The following is a 21,576-nucleotide window of genomic DNA, read 5'->3' on the forward strand; positions in this document are numbered from 1 at the left end:
GCCATAGTGCGCCAGAACGCTCACCACACATCACCTCTCAGTGGGGAGGAGAGCAGAGTGATGAAGCCAGTTCATAGATGGGGATTATTAGGAGGCCATGACTGGTAAGGGCCCATGGGAAATTTGGCCAGGACACCAGGGTTACACCCCTACTCTTTTCGAGAAACGCCCTGGGATTTTTAGTGACCACAGAGAGTCAGGACCTCGGTTTTACGTCTCCTCCGAAGGACGCAAGGATGTTGAAGGAATGCCTGAAATTTTTTCTACGCGTTCCTCCTGCAGCACACGAGCTCGGTGTGCCTCCGAAGGCACGGGCCGTCCTCCTCGCCGACAGGCTCTCCAGGGGAGCTGTCACTCACAGCGCCCGTCCGAGAACGCACCGCTGCATCCTTCTCTTCCGAGGACAGCAGTCCATCACAGAGCCTCAGAGTGTCGCGCTAGGAGGTGGGAGGAAACCGAGGCACTTCGCAAAAACCCTTGCAAACGCCAGAGAGCATGCAAACTCCATGCAGAAGGATGGACACTGGACTCAAACCCGGAACCCTGGAGCTATGCCACATCAGCGCTAAAGTTTAAAGTTTTTTTTTTAAGTTTAAAAGAACTGTGTGAGTTACTGCCACTAGGTACTTCAGAATCCATCACCAGATCTCGGTCTGGCATGTTTAACATTTCTGCGGTATTGCATCAGGCTGATGAAATCATCTTATTTTCCTAAGAGCACGGAACTGTGGAGCCATTGTCATGAGCTAAACCCGTGAAAAGCTAAAAAAAATCACAACCACATACTGGATGAGTGCAAAAATCCCTTTATATGGCAAGCTATAATCTTTCAGAAAGTAAATACACATGGTATTTATTTGGTTATAAACTCACATGGTCATCTCAGGAATGCGTTAAGGCAAGAGTCTTACCCTGTTGCATTCCAGTGTGGTAGACATCTAGGCTCTCATAAATAATTCAGTTCCGTGTACCTGCTGGTTGCCCTCTTAACAGATCCAAGAACTCATACTGAGGACAGCACTTAATTAGAGCCCTCTGTCTTTATCTCCGAGAGATTCCATTCCCCTGAGAGACTGCCCGCACTGCTCTGAGCGGTAACCTGCCCCATTTCCACAGGCCTGTTACTCGGAAACTTGGGAGAGGTGGTGAGCAGTTATGTTGAAAACCCAAGCTAGGTCATCATGCCCCCCTCTTTATCGCCTGAGGTCTCACGCTGGCTCTCAGTACTTCACCTGCATTCAGAGGAGCTCAGCACTCAGGAGAAATCAGCAGTGGGAGTTGAGTGCAGTTTGAGATCGTACTGTACAGCAGCACTGGGGTGTCTGCCCAGTGACTGGCCAGGACGCAACAGAGTAGCTCAACTCTGACGTTCTTTCAAGTGTTTTGTACTCTAAAGTACAAGATATGATCAACTGATCAGGCCTGGCCGTCTGCGAAGGGGCGATAACTGCTTCTGGAAACACCATGGTCTCCCAGGGTGGAATTCTGCCCCTGTCTGTCTGTGGTGTACTGGAAGAACTGAGCAATACATACTGGGAGATGGTCCGTCCAGTCCCGCAGCCTGTGGGATTGCAAGGTGGCCATGAAGGTCAGAGTGTCTCGGCTGTTTCATTGCCGGACTGGCCTGAAACCCAGTCATAGAACCCAGCAGTGTCAAAGCACTGCACAGCCCTCCTCACAGGCCAGCTGCACTTCCCCACATTCCCTCAAAGCATTTTGTGATGCTTGCTTCCTTGTTGAATTTTTTTGTATTTTTCTTTTACAATGAAAACCCTTTTCCTTCCACTCTGTTAAGTTCTGAGTTTGCCATTTGAAGCACGAGAGATTTCTTCCTGTGTTCACAGGGGTTTCCTCCAGGTGCTCTGGTATCCTCTCCCTGTCCAAAGACACGCTGTTTCTTAAATAAAAAATAAACTTCATTACAAACACTGTATTCAGTCCTTGCAAACAATTCAAACCAAAATATAAAATGTCTAAAACAGGTGACTGTCTATTATCAGTCCTTTCAGAAAGCAGTCATTGAGGCCGGATTCACACAACAAAGACATGCTGGTGGGCTGCACTGGCTTCTGTGAAAACTGGCCCTGGTGTGAGTGTGAGTGTGTGTGTGACAGTGTGAGTGTGAGAGTACGAGTGTGTGTGTGTGTGTGTGTGTGAGAGTACGAGTGTGTGTGTGAGAGTACGAGTGTGTGTGTGAGAGTGTGAGTGTGAGAGTACGAGTGTGTGTGTGAGAGTGTGTGAGTGTGAATGTGTGTGTGTGAGTGTGTGAATGTGTGTGTGTGTGAGTACGAGTGTGTGTGTAAGTACGAGTGTGTGTGTGTGTGTGCGAGTGTGTGTGAGAGTGTGAGTGTGTGTGAGAGTGTGTGTGTGAGAGTGTGAGTGTGTGTGTGAGAGTGTGAGTGTGAGAGTACGAGTGTGTGTGTGAGAGTGTGTGCGAGTGTGTGAGTGTGTGTGTGAGAGTGTGAGTGGTTGTGTCTGGGCTTGCCCTGTGAGGACTGGTGCACCCTGCCTTGTAGCTGTATCTTGCTGGGATAGGCACTGTCTCCCCCGCGACCCTGTACTGGATACAGCGGTTAGAAAACGTCTGTTTTAACAGTACAAGACACAAGGTACAAGACATACCGTGCACCACGGGATCTACAAAGAATCAAGGAATGTCATTATCTGCTGGGAGGGGTGAAAAGAAGTGATGTTCCGCTCCCTAGACTGAAGCCTGGGGTGGTCAGTGCTGCTGCCTCACAGCCTGTGCCCTGGGCTCGAGTCCGGCCGCAGGCGTGTGCCGTGTGGAGTTGCTGGCTGGGGTCCCATCCTGCTGGGAGCCCTTCTCCCCCGGGACAGGCTCCGGGGTGTCCCAAGCCACGCCAGGAGGCCGCTGTGTCACGTATCACACCGCCTCGTTCACCGCTCGCCTCATTATGGGCGGAGCGGGGGCTCTGTGGCTCAGGATCTGCGCCTGTGGCTGGGAGGTTGCCGGTTCAAATCCCGCGGCTGGCAGAGGAATCCTACTCCGTTGGGCCCCTGAGCAAGGCCCTTCACCCTACCTGCTGCAGGAGTGCTGTACAATGGCTGACCCTGCGCTCTGACCCCCAGCTTCTCCCTGTCTGTGTCTCCATGGAGAAAAGCTGGGGTATGTGAAAAGATGAATACCTAATGCAAGAAATTGTATAGGGCTAATAAAGCAACATTATTATTACATGGGGGGTCCTCTTCGGTTGTTCTGTCCGACGGGTTTCAAAATGATCCGTGAGCACCCCCCGGCGCCCCTGCTCTGCCCGGGGTTAAAGCAGACTGCACTCTGGACTGTGCGGCTCTGTCACACAGACTCTTCCACTCGCTTTGCTTGCCAAATAGGAAACATTGTTATTTAACTCCCAGCAAGTTACCTAACAGGATCTCTTCTTAAACAAACGCTGACGCTGTGCTTCTTTCTGTAAGCTAACCCACTAAAATGAGGGTTTTACTGAGTAATCAAACACACACCGCCAGGCCCTCCAGCCATTCACACCTTTATATGAGTGTAGTTAGAGTTTGCCAGACTGATGTTGCAATGGTTCCCAGGGAAGCTGATTCAAGATGTTTGATTGATATGGTTTTATTAGGGTGCCAATTACTCTGCTCTGAAACTGGCTGTACCTTAGCGTTCTCGGCCAATTTCAAGAGGACTGTTTCATCCTCTTGGGTTTGATAAAGGTACGCTGGTCACGTGAGTGCATTTGAAACTTTTCTACCTCGTTAAGCGGTTCATTTTGTGACATTTCTCTCCGCTTCCAAAGCACCCAGCGATCCATAGCCAATCTCACTTGGCAGTGGTCGTCCGAGCAACGCTATCCATTTAATCACAAAGGGACTAACCGCAGCTCGGTGTACAGCTCAGAAACCCCCGTCATAGTGAACAGCCACAAGAAGACATGAATTCAATGTCGTCAGGCTTTTACTTTGTACAAAACACTTCCTGAGGCTCAGAAGGACAGAAGTTATCAGCGCGGTCTTTGTGAACTGCGTAGAAATACCTTCAACACTTTCTCTAAATGAGACAGGAAATACTCCAAGACACCATTTCTGGAGAATATGGCTGATGTACCACCCGATGGTACATTTATTTTCCTCCTCTGTTTTTTTTTTTCAGAGTGGGTTTAGTAACCAAAGGACCATTTACATTTTTTTTTTGCTTGTATGCTACAAGGTTCTGCCTTCATGCACAGTGTGGACCTTTCAGCAGTAACTGGTTCCAAATGTTCTAGAGGCTTCTCTAAACAAGGGTAGTTTATTTTAGCTGAATTTCATGTTCTGCCTTGAAGACGAAATTGAGCACATTGAGCAGTCAAGTTTGTTTCCACCTGGACTTTGCCCAGGAGAGACTTGGCAAAACCTGAGGAAAAAACAGAGTGTTGGCCTCAGACTCACTAATCAGCTTCTGAAGGCCATTACTCTAGGGCTTCTGGGATTTTGTGAATCGGCCTCAATCTTGTGACCCTCAAGAAAACAACAAATCATGCAAACATGTGGTGTTTGTCACAAGCGAAGGGGTTATTAATAGAAATTTATTTTTTTAAATAGCATCCCCTCTTTGAAGCTTTTTTTTTCCAAATTAATTAATTTTTTAATGTAAATTCTTATTCTTCGTCCATCCACGGAGAAATCGTTTCTGTTGCTGGGAAGACAGCTAAAAGGGAAACCGATCACGTTGTGGCGTTTATTTTTAAGTTACTAACAGATGAAACAATCTGTGATTTGAAAACAAAAAAACTATTCCTTGCATCTCTTACCCTAAAAATAACCCATAGCCTTCGTGCAGTGTCAACATAGCTCACAGGGAGATAAGAGATAATTGACGAAGCAAAAAGTCCGCATTCCAAAGGTATCCATCAATCAAAAATATTTTGAGAGCCAATAATTATCCAGAAGTGGTCAAATGCCACAATGCACTTCAGCCCCCCTCCTCACATGCCATCCCTCACTCGTCTGAAGAGCAGGCAGCCCCTCCTGTCCTTTGGTGAAAGCGACAGGTTCCCTGAACTGTGATCCCAGGTGTCGTGTAGCACTAGGCGACGGAAGGCAGGACGCACCAGAACGGGAGGCGGAGTCGTAGTCGAGGACGAGAATGAAGGGTCGAAAATGACAGCACAAGAAAAGCACGCGTGTTTTTTGTCAGTGTTTAAATTCAGGTTAAATAAGGGGTTAAACTCAATTTGTGCTCTCGGTGATGCAATGCTCAATATCTTCGTACCCAGATGAAAAGCATTACTCCATCCCAAAAGAACGTAAACACAGCAACATTTAATAATACACTACAGCTAAAACAGCAGTCATTGTTTTTAATTAACTATTAAACATAATTATTGGATGAAAGTGTTTCCACACTGAAAATCTAAAATGCAGAAATTATAGTGAGAAGCTCATGAAAACGTAGTCCAGAAAGTATATTAATTAATTTTAATCCCTAAGGTATTTATTTAATCTTCTGGGTACTCAGCATTGTTTTTGTAGCATTTCCCTATAACACTGTAGTCTCATTTTCCGCAAATGTAATGTGAAAACTGCTTGTAATGAAGATACACTGAACACGTTGTTTAATTAGATTCTTCTGCAAGACAAACAAGTTACGTCCTTGGAATTGTGAGGGAATTCCTGCACGGACAGAGGCCGGAGTTCTGCCCCTTGTGAGGATCAGATCCTCACAGCACCGCCCTGCTTGCAGGCCTGAAGGGTTCCTCGCCTTCAGGCTCCTGTGGAGGTGAGCGGGGTGTATTTCTCACCTTGGCGAATGGAGGCACAGCGATCGAAGATCGAAGGCTATTCTTAAGAACAGGGCGTTCTGTCCTCATGGGAGAAATTCTCTCAAAATCGATCTGCATGAAATGTTAAGGGCAAAAGGTCCCGTTGATTGCCTGGGGTTGCTAGCAGAGAAATGGAATGGGCCTGGGATTTATACATCACGGAATGAAGACTTCCAGCCCCCTCTCTATTATGCATCTGTCTGGTGGTTTTATCCAAAACAACTCAGAGGCAGGTAATACAATTACCTATTTTCTAAAAACATACAACTATTGGCACAGGTGAAGGTTTATTCCAGGCTGAAAAGGATAAGAAATCGTTTCAGCTTTTCTGTTCCTTTCGTCATGGATAAACCTTCACCTGGTCCTTTGCAGCCCACGCCTGCTGATGCAGGTCCCTACCTGAACGTGTAGAGCTCTTGGCCTCCGGGAGCCCTACAGCAGCGGTGAAACAACCACCTTCTACCCAGGAGTACAGAGCCCCAGGAGCTGCTCCGCACTGCCCCCTGCAGGAGAGAATTCTGTGAAATTGGACCCGGTCTTCGGAAGCAACAGTGAAGCGCAGAGGACCCAGGCGGAAACGACATGTAGGGGCTTAAAAACCAAGAACGGGGTCGTTGGAGTCTGGAACAAGCTGCCGAGCTCCTTTTTGGAAACGTTTGAATGGGAACGCAAGAATAGTATTCTCTACTATTAAAAGTCTAGATGGGCGTAATGCCTTCCTCTCATTTGTAACCTCTCTTATGCTCCTGTGTTACTTAAACAACACCCCCGGAGTACTGAGTGAGCAGCACTGACAGACCCAGATCGAAAGTGATCAGCTCAAGCGATGATATTAGCCCTTTTTTTTAAAAAAAAATAAAAACGTCTTCTTACGGTGTGCAGTGTACAGTTAGCATGCAGGAAGTGTGACTAAACTGTCAAACAGAATCTATTCAATCAGATTTAACGGAAGAAAAACAAAACCTATGCAAATTTGCATTTTAGGCAGGCGGACTATGGGAAACCACAGAACCATGTCGGTAGATATCCTCGGCAAATCGCTTGTCCACCCCTTAACCTTGGCACGAACTTCTGGCGAGATACAAACTCACAATTTGGAGAGCATGTCTCAGGAAAAACAAGCAACATGATTGTACCCGAGTCAGAGCGATATCAGATGTACGTCTTGTTGAAACCAGAAGGAGATGATATCGCCTCCCCCCACACCCCCACCCCGCCAGCCTTATTCTTAGAGTTTACACAGTTCACATAAAAGCAAACCTCAGCAACTGAAATACATGGGAAAGCTGTTCGACGAGTGCGGCTCGCCAGCTTTCCTTTCTGCCTATGCAAAGATGAATATCGCCGCAGGCGGAGTATTTATAGAACAGGGGTTATATATACATCTGGCTTGGAGGCAGGGGTGCGAGACGGTCCGGTTTTGCGCGATCTCATCTCGGCTTGTCGCGGCCTGTCGGCTCCCAGCTCGGGGGATCTCTCCGGGCTCTGTCGGTTCGCAGGAACCGGCTCTGTTCTCAGTCCGGACCCCCTCACCTGCCCGGGAGCGGGGCTGCTGCGTAGGGGTGCTCTGACCTCTTGCAACCCGTGGTGGTGGGGGGAAGCGGCGGTTGACGTGAAACAACAGTGGGAAAATAACACACACACACTTTTTTTAACAAACAACACAATGAAACAAAGTTTCTTTCCATCACAACGATTGGTGAGGCTCCTTATCACGCAGGGCACCCACAGCACCCTCAGTAGAGTTCGGCCCCGGTCCCGGTCCCGAGAGCGGTTCGAGAAAGAAGCCGTGTTTTTGTCAACAGGATCCAACAGGAGTCCCGCTCAGCTGCGGGTGGTGCATTTCCCTATGAAAAGGGCGTTCGGTGTGCCTCCGCCGAATGGGATGTACAGTTATGAACATACTGTATATATATGTGTGTGTGTGTGTATATGCATGGAGGAGGAGCAGGTGAAAGGGACGAGATTATTTCTTATTTCCGCTCCTCGATGCCTCACCAGCCGCGCTTGGAAAAGACTGCAGGGACCAGAAAAGAGCGGCCGGCGTGCCTCCGTCGCAGGATCTCCACCCTGACGCCGTGTCCCGTCATACGGACAAGGTCCCGCTCGCTGCAGCCCTGCAGCGCTCAGCTCACCCCAGCCAGCAACAACCCGTGTGCTGACAATCCTCGCTACTGGGAGCACAGACAGACAGACGTTCTGCTCCTGTTTACAATGTTAAACTTAATGAAGAGTGAATTGAAAAATCTCTATAACACACACCTCAGCCTTCTGCTCTCACGTAAACCGAATAAACACCTTGGAAAAGGGAACACAAACAGCAAAGCCGTCATATATGTCCTATCCGATGAATAAACCCTAACTGTCTGTTTTCAAACTGTGTTTAATTACACTAATTAAGTGGGGAAAACAAAACGCTCTCTGGAAATGCGACAGGGTACGCGGTATTTACCACGAGTGACCGCTGGGTGGATCCGCTGCTCAATGACACCAGAAACACGCGCCGTAGTTTAAATCTGTGGATTTACTACGAATAGAAACAGTCGAGAGAGAGACTTCGATAACCAACGGGTTTTGTTTTCATATGAAGAGCAGTTTATGTTACAGGGTGCTGACGATGCATACCAAGCTGGGTTAATCTGTGCACAGGTCGATGACGAAATGTTTACACTGTGTTATGTCATAGATTTTATTAATAGGGAATTCATGGGCGGAGCGGTGGCTCTGGGGCTCAGGATCAGGAAGGTTGCTGGTTCAAATCCTGCGGCTGGCAGAGAAATCCGACTCCGTTGGGCCCCTGAGCAAGGCCTTTCACCCCAACTGCTCCAGGGGTGCCGTACAATGGCTGACCCTGCGCTCTGACCCCAAGCTTCTCTCCCTGTCTGTGTCTGTGTCTCCATGGAGAAAAGCTGGGGTATGTGAAAAGACGAATTCCTAATGCAAGAAATTGTATAGGGCTAATAAAGAAATATTATTATTATTATTATTATTATTATTACAATTCATACATACAGTAGGAGCCCTTGCAGTGGCATTTATAACCCCGCTGTTTGCCAGCTAGGTCTGATGCGGCTGTGAGCTACCAAGCATCCAGGAGATCTACTCAGCTGGATGTCTGAAGAAGCTTCTCCCTCCAGACAATAAGACTGCTGAGCAGCCAACCTGCAGCTCCTTCAGCAAATCACCTGTAACGGCTACATGGACACACAGTTTTCACTGTTTTCATCATACTTCACTTCTTGGACATAATGTATTGCATACACCCTGGACACAACGCAGCTCTGTTTATATTGAGTTTTGTCTGAGTTTATTTTATTCAACCTCTATGGCACTGTTACCTATCATTATGTCACCTTATTTTGTAACTCTAATTTTGTGATTTTTACCCTTCCCCCCCTGGTGAGCTCGTAGAAAAGACATTTCATTGCCAGCAGCCACTGCTGCACGCTGTATTGTTGTGCCTTGGATAAATAAACCTTGATTGATTGATTGGTTGGTTGCTGTATTCGACGCGCCTGGGGAAGAGCTGTAGTGACAAAAGCTTCACCGCCAGAGGCCGCCAAACCCGACCGCACACGGCCGGAGCTGTGAGGCGTGTGGATACGTGCAGCGTCACCACGGGGGGTCTGGTGTGTGTCTGACCAGCCTCTCCGCGCGTCTTCACGTCCAGGGCTCTCTCCTCTGCAGACGTTTGCGTTGACTCTGCTTTCCGTTGCAGCTGTATTCGCGAATCTCAGTGAAGCCGGGGGCCCGCTCCTGGAGCCGGGGCTGGAGTGCACACGGCCGCGACGCGGCGAGGGAGTCGCGCTTCCACGAACAGGGATCTTCGACAATGTCTGTTCGCTTTTTTGGCGCTACCGAAAGCGCCTTCCTATTTGCGCCATTAATCAGCCGCCCCTCCCCAAGGAAGCAGGTGCTGCAGGCTGGTAGTCATTTCCTGTGACTCTGGTCACTGCAGGGGCGGTGAATTTGGCTCCTGCGCTGAGCTGCCCTTCAGGACTGGGCGCACCTTTAACTGTCGCCACAAGGGGGCGCTTCCTTACCTGGAGGGTGTTCACAGTAACCCAGAATACGCAGTATTACACTACAATTTGAATTTGCGTGAAGGTCGCTTTTTTTGTGTGTGCAAGATTAGCACTCCGAGTGTTCACAGAAGGGGTACACGTTTAGGTTGGGTTGGGTTTGGGCTCAGCTGGGATCAAGCCAGGGTCTCAAAACTCAATCCCTGAAGCAATTTGTCCAATTATTTAATGAGCTGTGCACTCGGGATGCTGCTCGCAGACCTCTGATGTGATTTACGAGGAACTGTAAATTTAATAAAGTAAAGTTCCTGTTGTAATCAACTGTAAAAGACTTTAAGAAAAGTCCTATGCGTTGCTAATTTAGAAAATAAGAAGGCTAATTGTTCATTTGGATACTGCAAATGGAACAATAAACAAAAACACAAAGTCCTCCAGTCACCCTGTTTGAGACACTGGTTTAGGCTTAATTGTCAAATGTCAAATTCAGCATTATCCCCAATATTCGTCATAGTAAACCAAAACTTGGTTGATGTTATAATAGCATAAAAAGCATTGTTTTTCAAGCATGTTGCAGATCACTGCATGCATCTCATACCAACATTACCCTGAGTTTTGTGTGCCAGCCACTCAGACCGAGGCGGAGAGCAAGCCTGGTGGGAGATCAGTGCACCAGAGCTCCACTCCGTGGGTTAATGGGTTAAACGCTGGCCGCAGGATTGTCAGGGGGGCACTCGGAGCGTCCTGTTGATTTTTGCCATTGTGCTGTGTTGAAAAACCTTTTTAAAAACAAAGCTCAACCTTTACACCTTTATCTCCATTTCCTGTTGACATTTTTCTTACTGTCAAGTGCCTCTTGTTTTTCAAGGCACTATGTTTATTATTATTATTATTATTATTATTATTATTATTATTATTATTATTATAGACTGTTTTGGCCTGTCCAGTGCTGCATCATCTGGTCTTCAGGGTGTTACTGTAGGTCACCTAGTTCAGCAACAGTGACTGACAATCGCAGACCTGCTTTCTGGGCAGGAGGACTGCATTCCTTCCCTAAGGGCTGCTACCTGCAGAGTGCACGGAGGTGCTGTTCGACGTCTTTCAAGGACTCCAGCTCCCGGCCGCTGGGCAGTGCACACCCATGCAGACGGGGCTGTGAATGTGTCAGGTGGTGGGGCCACTCCAAGCCCTTCTGTGCAGAGATGCTCGTGTGTTTTACCCCCTCCTCTGCTGCTGCGCTGCAATCCCTGCAGTCCTGCAGCCCTGACTTATCATAATGAGGCCATTGTGACTTTAGGCATGGATTCTCTCAATAGGGAACATTGATCTTCACAGGGAGGGGGAAGTGTGATTTGGCCACAAAGGACATAATCTGTTACTAGAGGATCCTTTCTGTAGCACATAAAAAAATGTTCAGAACCGATAAGCCCTCATTATGTGTGGAAATGTTTTGATACAATTGAGTCACAGGTACTTTCAACATCATACAGATCTTTCTAAATGCTCTGTTAATCAATGATCTATTGGTTGTCTTATTGACGTCTTAATTTAAGACTGAGAAGCCCCTATTGAACAGGGAGCTGTATTTTTTTTATTCTTGTGACCTGCGTTATCTGTGCAGTTGACAGAAAGTGGTGATCTTCTGCCAGTATTTCTGACAATCCTTTAGATTTTTTGGGACTTTAGACATTCTAGATCTTAGAGGGTGTGTTTTAACCTCCCTGAACGTCAACTGCCCTGTGTTCAAAGTCGTGTTTCAACTCTCCTAGAGTTTCATAAAAAAATGTAAAGACATTTTCAATTTTAAAGAAAAATGTCCAACCGGATTTTGGGAGATTGTCCAGTTACAAGCAACCACATAACCTTAATGGGCTGGAACGAAATTCCGAAAGGAGAGCAGGGAGTTCAGTCGGCTTTAATCCCAGACTGTGATCCATATGACTGCCATTCAGTTTTTGTTGAAGTATCTGTAACTTGCATCTCTGCTGTGTTTTTAGTCTCCCTTGATTCATCAGTGCCTCAGCGACCTGCTGCGCTTTGGCTGTCTCCCTGTTTTCCAAGGAGGGGTCAAGGTGGCAGTGCAGGCCTGAGCAGTTCCAGGGAGTGTCTGGGTGAGGAAGAAGGCAGGTGCACTTGTGTTCGAGGAGCAGGGCAGAAAAGGATATTTGAGCTAAAACAACAAGTCAGTGATTGAATTAAATAGCACAGGGCCTGCCAAAACCGCTGGAGTTTCCTTCTGTTACTTTCAGGACTTCAGCTTTCAAACCTAAGTACGAATTTAAAGCTCCATCTAACTCTGCAGTGATCCAATATATTTAGAATCCTCGATTTATTTTTTAGGGATTAGGAGCTGATGCTGTTGCACGGCTGACCGGCTGGCCTTAAGAGAGAAAACGTTAATTCCAGTGAAAGGTCACTTCTACTCCTAGTGCGCCACTAGAATAGGGATTTATCCCAGTAATGAGGAGATTGGAAATATTACCCTTCAGGAAGCAGGCAAGGAAACTGTAGCTCTTCCTAACAAACAGAGCAGTGTTAGAGCTGGGTGGGGACTTATCTTGTTTAATGGCAAAGACACCCTCACCCTATAACATGAGAAAATGACTCAGTAGCCGTTAGGTACAAAGCATGGATCTGGAGTTACATCAGGAATTCATCCAGTTGCTCTTCTGTAGACTGATTTCTCATCCTTCCCCCCTCTAGTCAGCGCTGACTCTGCGGAACGGGGCTGTGCTGCCTGTGATGTGTTCAAACACCAGCGACTCACATGGCGAAGGGAAGGAGGAGTCTGCCTCCTCTTCCTCACTCTCCCCTGTTTGCGGTCACAGGCTTCATAATTGAGAGCTGAAAGGTGAAAACGCACAATTGCCCGTTCAAGATTGGCTGGTTATTTATTTTATGATACATTTATTTAAGAACAAACATACTTATTTTATCAATATAAATATATAATATAATATAAATTTAAATATACATATCTATTGTTTATTATACACCCATCCCTCTAGTATACAGCTAACATATCTTTCACTACCCTTCTGTTTCTGGACATAACCCTATCCATTAACTATCCACACGACTCTCTACTTCTGTCCATTACAAACCCACAGATTCACACAGTTACTGTATCTCCTGTACAGCTCCTTTCACCCCACAAATACTAAAAACTCTCTGCCTTTTCACAGTTCCTCAGGCTCCACCAACTTAGCAGTGACGACAGGGACTTCCATAACCAAGCATTCAAAATACACTCTTTTTTCATTAACAGAGGATACCTCATCCATGTTTTTTGATAGGGCCCTCTCCCAGACCATAAATACCCCTCGGATCGTTAACCCAGTTAGGAACTCCTGGACCTATCGCCCTGACGCCCTTTCTATCCTCAGGACCGTTAATGATAACTTCTCCATCCTACAGGACGATCCCTCCACCAGTGCCTTTTGTCTGACCTCCCCATCATCTCATACCGCCAACCAGCTAATCTCCATGACCTTCTTGTTCACAGCTCCCTTGACCCCCACACCGGGCACGTCCCCCTGCAACAGAGCTCGCTGCATCACCTGCACATATATATCCAATACCACGCTCATTCAAGGCCCCTCCGGACAATTCCGAATCACTCAGATGACATCTTGTATTTCCAGCAACCTTATTTACTGCGTCTTTTGCAAAAAATGCCCAGGAATTTACTTCGCTGAGACAGGAAAGAAACTGAGAGACCCTCTCAGGGAACGATGTCAGGGTGGTGAGGATCAAAGATCTCTCCAAGCCCATGGTTTCCCATTTCCCCTCTGAAGACCATGATCACACTGATCTCCCCGTCTGTGTCCTTACAGAGGGGTTTCGGAACTCCTATTGCAGAATGACATCCAAAACCAAAATGATCCTGAAACTAGGATAACACCTCCCCCCTTCTCTCAACGAGAGGCTCATTTCCTTCTAATCTATTCTATTCTGTTCATTTGCAGGTTTTGACTTCACAGCTCTCTTCGCCTCTCTCGACTCCACACCACCTGAGAGTCGATGCTGCTTCTCTCCTGCTCCCAGCTCCTCTCCTCTCCCAGCTTTTGTTCTCCCCTGCTTTATCAACTGCCGGTTTTCCTCTCCCTCCCCCACAGCTGAAGAAGGTTCCACAGCCGAAATGTTGTGTCTCGTCTCTTTTCAGCAAGGAGTATACCTTTCGCTGTTCCTTTGCAGCCTACATATGCTGACACAGCTACCTGCTTGAAGTCCTTTACATATTATTATCAAATTCCTCAGCTTATTATTATGTTTTTACATTTCTCGTGACTCAGAGGTCAAGGAACGCATGCAGGCCGGAGTGTCAGACCAGACGTGCCACGAGCTGGGCCTTCTGAGGCAGAAGTGCATACCTGTCCTTGTTCATACAGCAAGGACATGAAGTAGCTGTGCTTTAAGTCAGGCTCATGGCTCATACTGTGACTGACTGCTGTGTGTTTCACGCAGTAAAGTGCTCTCTCTTGCACTGCTAGCCAGAGAAAAAGCCAGGCAGGGATATTGAAACCCTCACCTGTACATTATTTTCCATGCCTGCCTCATGCTTGTTCAGACTGCGATCTCCAGGCATGGTTTTTGTCTTAGAGAAGCGGACGTGACGGACATCAGTCACTTTGCACTTGTGACCTCCGAGAATTTACAATCAGTGATGTGGGCAGCCGTGACGAACCCTGACTTTAAAGGGCCTTGAACGAGCGTGGTATTGGAAATATACAGCATGCACAGGTGATGCAGCGAGTTCTGCTGCTGGTGTGGATGATTGCTGAGGGCAGTCTTCTCTGGTCTATTTCTTCTGCCAGTCCAGAATACTGTTGGAAGAGGCTGGAGTACAGCTCCCATATCTGCGTCTCCTGGGCTTTGTTAACTGCCCCCGGAGCTGCGTGTGCGTGTGTTTAATATTTCTCCCACGGAAAAACTGCAGAGGACAAGCGCACCGTGAGGGACATCTCCGTCGGCGGCCCCATTCTCCCGGATGCAGGGAGGCTGGAAACCTGAGCTGGAGAAGTGGGATTGCTTGCAGCCTCAATATCTTGCTCCCCTCTCCTTTCAGCTGAAGGGTTCACTGTCGTGAAAGAGGAGGAAGACGCGGTGCAGAAATCAGGGCGGAGGTACTGTATGGTGAAACCATGCAAACAAGAAGGCACGGGAGAGTGGAGAGCCTGTGGGAAAGATGGAGAATGCCCGTGTCAGCTTGTGCTGGTACCGTTCCACCTGGGCTGGCCCAGAAGCAGTCCAGCGCCCTCAGCGTCGGCAGGTCCCTGAGGCGACGCAGAGGACACCTGCTACAGGTTGAACACACTGTCGCTGAACCTGCGCGGACAGATCAGGCACTGTTTCACACACACCAGGCACTGGTGTCTCAAGAGCTGCTAATGTGTTATCCCAGTGTCCTGGCCAAATTTCCCCCTGGCCTTTACCAGTCATGGCCTCCTAATAACCCCCCTCTCTGAACGGGCTTCATCACTCTGCTCTCCTCCCCACTGAGAGCTGGTGTGTGGGGAGCGGACTGGCGCATCATCCAGGTGGGGCTGCACACTGGTGGGGGTGGAGGGGATCCCCATGACCTGTAATGCGCTCTGAGTGGAGTGTCCAGAAAAGCACTATATACATTTAAGGATTATTATCATTCATGTATTACATAAATGATAACGTTGGGGAATTTGTCACTCTTCCATGCGGCCCATGACGGATTTGTGTAACCAGCCCGGTCCGTTCTGGGCGTGTTGTGACTGATTTCCCATTTGCGTTTCCTTTACTACTTAGTGTCTCAGCCTGCTGCTGGGTTTCTAAATACCACCCTGCTACTGTTTTAAAAGAAACATAAATGTGCGCGCCGTACATATTTGAGAGGCCGGAGTGGGTTGCTGAGTGGGGTCTTGTGGGGCACCTCCGCTGATATACACCAGAACTGGACCTCATGTGACTTCCTCTGCGATGCAGATTCAGATACTGAGGTTTTCTGTCTGGGCAGACTGAATGAACGACGTGACGGCGTGTTCTCACTGACATTGAAGAGGGTGTCTGCTGTTAAACAACAGCCTGGCCGTCTGTCAGGGGAATAACACTATCTTTCTGTGAGCAAAGGGCTGTAAAATAAACCAAAGAGCACAATTAACGAAGAACAGCCTTGTTGAGAGATCTTCGCTTTGGTGTGTTTCTGTCCCAGCACTGAGGGGAGTGATGCGTCTGGATTCTACATCTGAAGGCGTCTGGGAATACCAGTCTTTGTGTGTCATTACGTCATCACCCGCATACAGACCACAAAGGGAGCGGGCGGATCATTTATTTTTTTATTTCATTCATCTCAGCCAAAGTAATACAGATTACTGGATAAGCTTTTGAAAAGTGCGGTCTGCCCACGGAATTCTCCAGTGGCAGAAGTTGTAGCATGTCACGCCGGACACGTCTTTTGTTAGTCAAGTGAATGTTCCGTCTCAAGGAGACCGAGGCTCTAGTTTCGGGGTCTGGCGATACCGAAGACCGCACAGATCCCCACCGTCTTTGCCGTCGCGCAGGGGCGGTCGGATCGGACGGAATAAGTCACCGGCGCCGATGAGGATGAAGATGCAAAGCCGGACCCGCAACGCCTCGCCTTAGGCACGGGCTGATTGATCTGTCATTGATCTGCGATTGCTGCGGGTTCTGGGGCGAGGACAGGAGCCAGTGACGTCACCCATCGCGTCACAGTGCAGTCAGCGGAGGCGTGACTGTGGTGTAGCAGTATGGAGACTCCGCTGGGGTTGTGAACTGAATCTGAGCTATGATCAGAGTCGGCTTTAAAGAATCTGTTCATATTGATATCTTATATGAAATAGATATACCTGCTGTGTAGAGCGTGGATAGAGCAGTTACAAGCGCACATGTGCTTATCAACGGGTTTTGATATTACTCTATATTTTTTTTATCATTTGAAGACAGCACTTTCGTGCTACATATTCCGCGTTTTTTTCCCCATAGTTTACGAAGAAGGCGGGCGTTTTGCGTCTTTTTAGAGCGTGATTTGTGTTTCTCATGTATTATTGACACAGAGCACTTATCGACTGTTGTGCTTAACCCCCCCTCCGCTCAACAGAGGCGATTCGTCTTGAAAGAGATACCGCCCAACGGGAGCAGTGCTATAAAACAGAACACTGATAGAACCACAGTGATAGTGAGTAACTATCAAACTATCACTGACGAAGTACAGGCTCAGTGACCACAGCCTGGCCATAGAAACTGGACACAGGCAGACCTGGCTGTCCAGAGAGGACAGGCTCAGTGACCACAGCCTGGCCATAGAAACTGGGCGACACAGGCAGACCTGGCTGCCCAGAGAGGACAGGCTCAGTGACCACAGCCTGGCCATAGAAACTGGGCGACACAGGCAGACCTGGCTGCCCAGAGAGGACAGGCTCAGTGACCACAGCCTGGCCATAGAAACTGGGCGACACAGGCAGACCTGGCTGCCCAGAGAGGACAGGCTCAGTGACCACAGCCTGGCCATAGAAACTGGGCGACACAGGCAGACCTGGCTGCCCAGAGAGGACAGGCTCAGTGACCACAGCCTGGCCATAGAAACTGGGCGACACAGGCAGACCTGGCTGCCCAGAGAGGACAGGCTGTGCTCCCACTGCCAGCGGGGAGAAATAGAGACAGAGGTGCACTTCCTACTGCAGTGTGACAGATGCTCTGGGATTGGAGAAACATTCTTCCCGAAATTCAGAAATCTAATCCCAGAGTTCCCACACCTGCCAGAATCACTGGGAGAGGGAGGAGGGAACTCAGTGGAAGTGGCAGCCCAGTATGTGATCTCCTGTCCCAGCCTGAGGAACAGTGAGTCTGTCTTCCAGAAATGCTCCTTCTGTCTACAGTATATGTAAATTTTATTATATGTCTTTGTTGTATATGTCTGTAGATTTTATTTTACTTTTATTTTTTGTTTTGTTTCGTGTTCATTTTATTATTTTTATTTGCTTTGGCAACACTGATTGCACCCATCGGTCATGCTAATAAAGCACCTTGAACTGAATTGAACTGTCTCCCTCTCACCGCCACACACACGTTTTGGTATCACCTTTACCCTGGGCTTGCTTCACAGGCGGAGCAAGGACACCTCGTAAACAACGTCAGCCTCTGCCTCGATTTCTTCTTATTCCGTCTTTGAGGAGGTAACTCCTGTAGTAGGAATCTGTTTGCCAGATTCAATCCCAGGCGGGACTCTCGTTTATGCGGACGACAGAGGAGCAAAAATCACCGTGAAGCAGGTTCATGTTCGGGGATTGTAACCAGGGAGTCGGAGCTAGTGTGCTGATTTACCGCAGCCAAAGTAATAGAGATTACTGGATAAACTGTCCCCGTGTTGTAACTGTAAATGCAAATTTACTCTCAATCGTTTTGTCCGGTTAAACAATGGATTAAAAAACCTGGATACCTTAGATCAGGGATGAGGTCAGGCTCAGAGTCGACTCCCGGAGAGATCGGTGTCTACTGGTGTTCCAGTCTCACCAGTCCATTAAACCATGAAACTAGCCATTATACAGCCAAGGTAAAGGTGTCTAATAAATAACGACCTTAACCCGACTGTTGTTTACTCAAAACACAAACAGCTTCTGCTGTTGTATCTGTACTCCAAATATTCACTTCATTAGAGACAATACATCACGCGGAGCCGGGCTAGAAATATTAGGACTATGCAGCTAATTAAATAATTAGTCCCTGACCTGAGAATGTGGATGGAACAGAAGCCAAAAGAACACCAGACCCCTACCTTTCATCCTCCCTTCTGCTCCTGCTTGTTTTCATTCTGCCACAGCTCTTTCGCGGCTTAATTAAATCCATTAGTGACATAATTGGTTTTAATTACCACTGTCTGCACGGCTTTCATCTGAGCCTCCCAGAAATCCTGCAAGGCTGCGTCCTCAAGAGGATGTCTAACTCAAGCCAGGCCGGCAGACCGCAGCGACTGCTTTGACCTGGGTCTCGAGGAAACCAAACCTCACTAAAAAATGTCGAGGGGAAAACAGCGTTGAATGTCGGCCTCTTCCGTAGAGCCTGGAGGAGGTCAGGGTGCAGGAGGGGTTGCCTTTGCTTGCTGTCCAGCCAGAAGGTGACACAGCCTGTGTGTGAAGCCCTCTCTGGCTCACCTGCTGCTACTGCCTTGTCTTATCAGTCCCTGTATCGCCAGCAACATACCGACTCCCTGTATCGGTGACAGCCAGGGCCCAGAGCAGCCGGAAGAGGCAGTTCCAGGGAGACCAACAACTCTGTTTATTTAACTCCGTTGTTGACATGATATGGAACAGGAGCAGCACTCGGTAGCCAAGGAAATACGTGCACTCGGTCGACAACAGCGCCACCGTGGCCGAAGCAGAGTGCATTGTGGTCCAGCGCGGGGGACAGGCCAACAGATAGAGCTCTTCGGCGAGGAAGAAAAACACGCATTTGAAAAACAATGAATTCAATCATTCTGAATGAAAAGTACAAACACCAGCAGTTGTGGAAGTGGAGATTAATTAATGACAAAAATGCAAAAGGATAACCTGAGCCTGTGCAGTAACTCTGTGGATTTATCAAATAATCCCTCACGCTGATTGCTGCTCACAATTCTGAGATGCTATATAATGCAATGGTACAGTGTCACATTAGATTATCATAATATAGCATCACGGCAACACAGTGGCGCAGTGTGAGCATTGCCGCCTCTCAGCAGTTCTGCACACAGCAAGTTCTCCCCCTGTTCCTCCCTGGGCGCTCTGTTTCCTTCCGCGCTCCAGAGACGTGCTGGATAATTGCCTTCTGGGAAAACTGGCCCTGGTGTGAGTGTGTGTGTCTGTGTGTGTCCTGTGATGGACTGATGTCCCGTCCATGGTGTGTGTGTGTGTGTGTGTGTGTGTGTGTGTGTGTGTGTGTGTGTGTGTGTGTGTGTGTGTGTGTGTGTGTCTCTTGTGATGGACTGGTGTCCCGACCATGGTGTGTGTGTGTGTCTGTGTGTGTCCTGTGATGGACTGGTGTCCCCGCCCAGTGTGCGTGAGTGTGTGTCTATGTGTGTCCAGTGATGGACTGGCGTCCCGTCCAGGGTGTACCCTCCCTTGTGCCCGATGCATGCTGGGATAGGCTCCTGCTCCCCATGGACCCTGTACTGGACAAAGAGGTTAGAAAATGGATGGATGGAGAATGTAATATATAAGGATAAGGGTCCCCAAAGGAAGCTGAAACGTTTTACTCATGACTTGGTGAAATCAGAGGCTTGCTTTCCCCTTCCTCCGCACTGACGTGGCGAAGCTGGCCTTGTCGAGAGATGTCCCGTGAGCCCCAGTCTCCTGCCGCCTGGCCTGCACCCCAGCCTGGGGAGGCCCTCCCTCCAGAAAGGGACAGGTGAAAACCTTCCTCTGGAAAACCCTCCGTTCCCTTCGCTCGGCTTCCTCACATTACTCCCCGCTTCCTGCAGGGCGATGGAGCGCCGGCCCTGAGGATCCCCCGCCGCAAACAATGAACTTCCTCTCCGATAAGGATCTTAGGACTGTCCATCCAGCTCTCTCGAAGTGAGAAACATCCTTCTCCATGGAACAAAAGAGTCTGGAAACGCCTCTTTCAGGAACGTTAAGGACTATGCCTCTGCGTCCGATATCCTGTGATGGGGCTAATGGAAAACAACAGGGAAACAAACGATCTTTTGCCTCCACATTTTCAATCACAGGAATGACTGTAAATCACCTGCCTGGAATGTTTTAACAGTTAAATCCGTTTCGGCAGATGCTCCCTCATGTTACCTTTTAAAGATTTTCAGTCACATCTTAGCTTCTGTGTCAGGTTTCCCAGATTTGAGCCTTTAAAGGGGGGAAAGAAATGCTCACACGAGCTGGCGATTATGAAGCTCGTGCTGTGTGACTGCTGGCAAACTCCTCGTGCTGTGGCATGTCAGTTTAGAATCATTTTCGGGATGATTCTCTCATCAGAGGTGTACCTGGCAGAATATGAAGGGAGAAACGCACATCAACAGGTGTAGAGTCCCCTGCACCCTCGCCTGAGGTCAGGGAGGACACGGTGAGCCAGCGCCTGACCTGGGGACTGTGCAGCAGCAGCCCTCTGCCTGGCCAGCTCACCTGCCTCACAGCCTGATGCAGTACAGGAAACTTTCAACACAGAGAATAACCACAGCCCTTGGCCTCAGGAGTGCTGCACGAGGAGGTGACGAGAGGAAACGTTGCTGGTACGAGGAGACGGGTCAGTGAGACCGGGTGTGTGTCCACCGCAGTCAATTGCGTGGCAGTTCGTCTCTCAGGGCCTACAGTGTGCTGCGCATCCCTTTGGAGAAAAGGAGAAGAGCCAGCAGGGATCAGAAGGCGTGGCACATGGGCAGCGGCTCGATACCACCTGGATGGGTCCCAAACTGTGGGAACAGCTGTGAGCTGCTCCACTCCATGTTGCCCTGCGCGACTGTCATGTGACGTGTCAGGTGACACGTGCCATGTGATGTGTCGTGTGAGGTGTCATATCAGGTCCCAAAGCATGTGCGAAATCATGTCAAGTCTTGGGAGACTTCACTTGCAACTTCAGGTGGCAGCGCTATTCTGTAATAAAACAAATTAGCTTGCATGTATAGCTCGTTATTTCTGCCCTAAGTGTGATTATGAATGGCACAAAGTTCAAATGTGAAGTCCCTGGACCTGCTATGTTCTATTCTTTCATGAAGCTCTTTCCTAGAGTGCTGCCGATGAAGCTGGCTCACACTTCCTTCTCGTCTTCAGTTCAAGGAGGATTTCCATTCTCTCCCAGCTCTGGGG

General features: G+C 48.5%; 2 long non-coding RNA genes across 2 annotated transcripts; both read right to left on the reverse strand.

Annotated features, from left to right (window-relative positions):
* Positions 1 to 37: 37 nt before the first annotated feature.
* Positions 38 to 7,615, reverse strand: LOC148677335 (uncharacterized). Its single transcript, XR_015930589.1, has 3 exons — positions 7,161 to 7,615; positions 6,177 to 6,280; positions 38 to 1,897 (listed from the first exon to the last, which is right to left on the reverse strand). It is a non-coding gene; the product is annotated as an uncharacterized LOC148677335 (long non-coding RNA).
* A 4,615-nt stretch (positions 7,616 to 12,230) lies between these two features.
* LOC148677336 (uncharacterized) lies at positions 12,231 to 19,663 on the reverse strand. The gene is made up of 3 exons (XR_015930591.1): positions 18,561 to 19,663; positions 14,749 to 14,973; positions 12,231 to 12,640 (listed from the first exon to the last, which is right to left on the reverse strand). It is a non-coding gene; the product is annotated as an uncharacterized LOC148677336 (long non-coding RNA).
* Between the last annotated feature and the right edge of the window lie 1,913 nt (positions 19,664 to 21,576).

The sequence above is a fragment of the Lepisosteus platostomus genome, chromosome 2 (assembly GCF_059453375.1).
Source record: "Lepisosteus platostomus isolate fLepPlt1 chromosome 2, fLepPlt1.hap1, whole genome shotgun sequence".
NCBI classification, from domain to species: domain Eukaryota; kingdom Metazoa; phylum Chordata; class Actinopteri; order Semionotiformes; family Lepisosteidae; genus Lepisosteus; species Lepisosteus platostomus.